The sequence below is a fragment of the Electrophorus electricus genome, chromosome 5 (genome assembly GCF_013358815.1).
Source record: "Electrophorus electricus isolate fEleEle1 chromosome 5, fEleEle1.pri, whole genome shotgun sequence".
NCBI lineage: Eukaryota > Metazoa > Chordata > Actinopteri > Gymnotiformes > Gymnotidae > Electrophorus > Electrophorus electricus.
In genome coordinates, this window is record NC_049539.1 from 16,531,691 (window position 1) to 16,538,108 (window position 6,418).

The following is a 6,418-nucleotide window of genomic DNA, read 5'->3' on the forward strand; positions in this document are numbered from 1 at the left end:
GACGGATAGACGCAAACAACATGAGATACCCAATCACCTCACAATGATTGGAAATTAATAAGATGTCACAAAAAGGAATATTTTTTGGCTCACAGGAGAGAGTGACTGGAAGTTTTCCAATACTGCATGAAGCAAATATTATGATGCAATAGCCACTATAGGCACATCTGCTTTAGTATAAAATGAGCCAGTCTGGAATATTTCACTTATCAATTACATGTCTGCATTTTCTGTATTCTGTGTTTCTTTGGTTGTGGGTTTTTTTGGGTTTTTTTTGGGTGGGGGGGGGGTGTTTTCACAGAATGTTTGGGGCACCAACAGGTGACTAGTAAAAATAAATTAAATAATATAAGTGAGAATAAAGACATTCATTTACTCCCAGTTAAGCTTTTAAATCAGTATGTATCCACAAAGCAAAACATTGAATATGATGTCATAATCTGATTGTCAGTACTTATTTCTCTACCTTTGAAAATAGTGTTTTAACTTTATTTTCATTTAGTCTGTATCACTAGCAAAGCTACAAAGTCTGTGGTATCCTATAACAGAAACTCAGACTTACCAGCCATTCCTGAGGAAAATGAGTATATAAGTAGATGTATGAAATGCTACATAATACTGGTGATACTCTTTGTGCAATTTGTTTTTTCTCTTTTGAGCATAGCAGACACTTACCTACTAAGCACTGTGATTAGACTGTAGCACTGTCCCAGAAATGCCATTTCCAAGTTCCCTCCTCAGACACAAACTCACACACTTTCTCTCTCTCTCTCTCTCACACACACACACACACACACATACACACACACACACACGCACACACACACGCACACACACAATCTCTCTCTTACACAAAAAAAACCATTCCCAAGTTCCCTCCCCAAACACACAAATACAAACATATTCACACAGACATTCTGTACAATTTGACACTACTCCTTTCCTAATGCATCTTTGGGTCTAGACTATGTTATGACCTCAGTTGTTTAAAACAGATGCTAGACCAAAATTTGAGGATAGCTTTTACTTTTCCACCCATCCAGACCTCCTAACTCTCCCCATAATTAAATAGTTATCCTCACTGTATAGTTAATGTGTCATTGTGGATGTGTGCCATTTTCTTAAATCTGTTTCCTTACCTCATCTTGTGAACACCATTTTGTCCAGTTCTGCAGGAGAGGCAGAAGACTTTAGCTACAACATGACTGCCTCAAATGTATAAATTCACATTTGCATCTGTAAAATATCGAGATGGAAGTTGAGTTTAACAAAATTGCAGGGGGTTACTGCTGTAAGTCATGTCTGACCCGTTTTCAAGACCGCTAATATATGATAAACCACTGGTTCCTAACCCAGTCTACACGAACTCTCAGGCAGTAAACAGTTCAGCGTTACTGCAACGACCAGTACACCAAAGGCAGGTGTCTGAGTAAGCTGAGAGCTGGATCAGAACAAATGAACCTGTTGGGATGAGTCAGACAGCAGCCCCTGATTTAGCATTAAATGAGCCAGTGCACGTTGTTTCACTCATTGAGGTTCATTGTTTTCAAGGTTATTTAAGGAAGTGGCTTCTTTAAAGTTACTTCACTAAATATCCATTCAGGACTAATTATTACCATTTTTTACTTGTAATTATGTCTCTTTATACTGCAGCTAGCTAACTGTCTATTACCACAGACAGACATGTCAGCATTTCACCGTGTTCTCCATGCAGTTTGCGCCTTGCAATTTAGAACAGTTGAAGCAGACAGAGATTAAATTGCAGTGAGCCCAGAATATCCCCTTAATCATGCATCAATATTAAACTCATAAAGTGCTCATATGTCAAAATGCAGTGGTTGCCAAAAAAGAATGTTTTAACCTTTTTTCAATTCCAAATAATTACATAATTCCAAATAATTTATCATAATCTCATCTTCATATGCCATAAAATCCCACTGTTTAGATTTTATGTATGAGTTGTTATAGAAAAATGTGTTATTAGAAACATATCAGGGTGGAACACTCAGACTAGAGCAGTCCTCTGAGAATTATGCAAATACCTAGACTTGTATGGTACCTGGAAATGTAGCATCACCTGGAAATAGACATGATGTCAGAACAAATCGACTGTCCATTGCCTACAGCACTGTACCTTACGCCTTAGTTGTATGTAACAAATTGGACTCCTTAGTAGCATATATGGCATATTTTGTTTAGTTATGAGTATATATTTTGATTGAGAGAGTGCAAATATAAACTTTGCTGAGAGTAACACATGAATCCTATATTTGTGTAAAAATCTCTCAAATAGTTAAGGAAACTGAAATGACAATAAATGGCATTTCAATAGCATAGTTAAATTTGTTGAAATATGATCAGTATAGCAAAGTGGACAATAGAAGTGTAAAGAATAGAGTTATACAGGAACAAAATAAAGAACATCATAACAAATCATAACACATCTTACGTACACCAAAGTTGCCTGGTGAACATAATAAAAGACTCAAATGTATGAAATTCTACCCATTATCAGTTACAAAGTTGACAGTTGAATGGTGAATAACTTAATTCATACATATCTACTGTACAGATTCATGTGTGCTGTTCTGGGGTTATATTATAACTGTATAAAGTACAGTTTATTTTCTTTATTTTACATTAGAATGGCAAACTTAGATAATGCAAGAAATGTATAACACTGAGTTTATCAGTTTTTAAACACAAATGTAACAACAAATATTCAGAGCAGCTTATTCTTTATCATCTCATTTATTTAAAGTGGCTGTTTTAAAACATACACATTTTCTGGATCCAAAGTTTGACTCCATGTTTTCTAAAATACATAATTCCACTGACATCCTTTAACATTACACTATAAAGAGAACATTAGCATAATCTTCATAACATCATTCAAAACCGACATTTTTAACTTCTGTCAATTTAATACTTGTTATTTTCCAGAGTATTGCCATGTTCACTATACATTCTCAATATTTTTGCAGTCACATGGCAGTTTTTTTCCAGGTCTCAGAAAAAAAAGGGTATAAACCAGCAATGTACAAAGTATGTGTCATTTTATAAAATGTTCACACACATATGCCATGTTATTTTCTTTCTTCCTGTATCATCCACCAGGTCTCTAATGTACAACATAACATGTCATTTTGAATGTAAAACTGATAGTAGGCAAAACTATTTTGAAAAGGACTATGTGTTATCAGGCATCAGAAGCAAATCCAAATGCTGTTTACTCAGTAACGAACTCTTTTATGTTCATACACTCTCCTTTATTTTGGTTATGTTTGCTTTAACAGAAACGGATATGTTTTTGCTAATTAATTCCTGGGTGGCCAATTAAAGACAGTTACTTGGACTAGAGTGAAACATGACAACATAGAATTTTAGTATAACCCTACAAAAGCTTTCAACAAGTTCCTTCCCCCTTCAGTTTAAGAAATAGGCTCAAATCATGCAGGGGCCCACCATGACCAGTAAGTTGGGTCAGCCCATTCCAGTATGGAGAGAAAGAGGGATTCCAGTCAAACCACACAGTTGGTTGAAGTCACTGCAGTGATTAAAACCAATTAAAAGCAAAAATGTAAAAACTCTTGCAAAAACTATACTTCAAACTTCTAGAGAATGAACTGAAATCAGTACCACAATAGTATATTATTCATAAAATGGAATGCAAATTGCACACATGCACAGAAAAATGTTTTTAATATATGCAGAGAAATATATAAAATATGTATCAGTATATATTTAATTAGAATGCTTTGCAATTGCTAATGGGGATTTATTACCTTATATTGGGGATTACAGTTCTGTTATGGATGAACCTATAGCATCTTAGCACCTGAGACTTTTAGGGTATGCCTGCAACCTGTAAAATTTATTTTCATTTTATTTTTTATTGCAATGGAGAGGGGAAAATGATGAAAAGATACCTAAAGACAGGTCTGTGGATTAGACATCTGACCTGAGAGATATGTATAGATGAATAACCCTGTACACCAGCTGAAAAAATATTTACAACATTAATAAAGAAATTAATACTCACAAATGACTTTGCATTGTCATTTCTGTTTCAGTGCAATATCTGTTCTTTATTCAAAACAATTTCAGACAAAAGAAAATAGAATGACAAACTAATTCTTTTCCCATCTAAAACGTTGACACTACTACTTAAAGCACTTTGTTTCCAATAGACAGTTCTTATAATTTCAATGACTATTTAAAGTGATAACTTGATGTCTTGTACATTTTACTCTAACTACACTAGTTACTGCCTCACACACAATCTCTTCATTACTCAAAGTAGCTCCTGTTTGTCACCTACTGTAAAAGCCAAACCTCAGACCACCCAGCTCCAATATGAGCCTCCTTCTACAATGTGATAATCCACACACCTCCAGATACCATCCAACCTTCAAATGCTACTAACACCCCGCACTGAACACCCAACACACTCCCTCGAACACACACACCTACCCACCAACAAATTAACAAATGTCCCTCCTCTTTGGTTATGAATGTCTGTTCATTTTTGCAGCTTCTGCACTGAGGCCTGCAAACTTTAGACAGGCAATGAAAGCAACAATTTTTTAATGTTTTTTTTTTTACTTTGTGGATGACTTCCAAAATCCTTAATGTTTTAAATACAGTCTCTTGAACACTGGAAGCTTTCTTCATTATGCCCTTTCCTTACCAGGGTTGCATTAGTTTATTCACTGTTGGTCTGGACCAGGATTTCGGCAAAGCTACTCTGTGACAAGCTATTGTAAAAGGTGTGTAGAAATAAAACACTGAACTGCAGAATTGATTAATGGTTTCTGGGTAGTGTGAGCACCCAACATGAGCTCAGTCTTATTTTGATGTGTTTCTTTGTTTAATTTTTACTCTGCTTTGTCAATTACCACATAAGTTGTGACGTTCGCCCTATTTTCCCCAGGACTCCTTCACATACATGGTTTTTGGTAGTAGTAGTAGTAGTAGTAGTAGTAGTAGCAGCAGTTGTTGTTGTGGTGGTGGTGGTGGTGGTGGTGGTGGTGGTGGTGGTGATGGTTGCTGTTGTTTTATTGTAGGGTTTGAGGGGGGTTGCTTTGTAATGAGAGAGGTCAGTTAGTTTTCTCCCTCAGTTTCATGACCTACAGTCTGTTCACAAACTATTCATTTAGAAAGTTTTCATTCTGCTCACTCTGTTTCTGTCAGTTTTTACTTCCTCTCAGAATACTGGTGGACTGGAGCTCACAGACTGCTAAACAGATATCAGGCTGTGGTTGACTGAGTTAAAAAGTCCAAACAACACTTGTCAACTCATCTTGCTTGATAGATATATGGCCTAAGTCTAATATAGCCTGGCTCTGCATTGTGTTGCTTCCTGTCTTCTCATGTATGGTACATTTCCTGTCCATAGCTTTGTACACCATAATGTCTACTCACATATATACAACAAAACCAACAGGGTGAACTTGATACACTGGCAAAAAACAGTTAAATCCTCATCTGTAACTGTAAATGAACAACTCTGTGAAAGAACAACTGCAAGCTTTACTCTGCATTTTGACCATTGCTTTTGGCTGAAGCTTTTAATATAATTTCACTGAAGAGTCTTTGCACTGGGCCTGTCTGATGGTCAACTCACTATAAACAAATCTCTTAATATGGGTGGTGCAAATGTTTGGGTAGACTCATATTTTTAAAACCTCAATCTGATAGTTATTATATTTTCTTACTGCTGTTGTTCAGAATGTACAATAATAAAGAATTGTGTGTTACACAACTGTACACACAACATGAAAAATGTGGGAACTGATACTGCAATATTTTAAAACTTGTATTAAGTTAGAATAACTTAAGCAAAATAATGTTTATTACAACTTTAATTAATCTGAATACTCTCATCTACAAACTGTGAAACAATGATTTCTGCATTGGTTTGCCATAGTGTCTAATCTGAAACAGGTTTTTTCCATGGATACGTGTTAAACCTGCAGTTAATGCAGTTCATGCAGAATTGCTTCAGTCCTTTATATGTGCCCCACTGTGGAACAGGGTGTGGAGAGGGCAGGAACCCTTCTCCCCAAGTGTCACCCTTTGAAATGGTTTCAAATGAAACTGTCTGCATATTGTCCCTGGTGTATTGTTTCACAGAGCCCTTTCACTCTTATCAGCATCCTCACTAGGACTGTATAGTTTAAGAAAATATCATCAGTGTAGAAAGAAGTACTTTGCTTGTTGCTATGTGAGCATTAATTAACCTCATCAGCACCAAATTGGGATAGCCTACCTGTGTTTGATTCAAAGACTGGACAAACAAGGAAAACAAAGAGTTGCATCATGTGAATTAGACACCTGACACATAATACTGAATCAAGTTGTAGGTCTAGTATTGATCATGTATATAAGGGAGCTGACATACAATCTGACATCATAT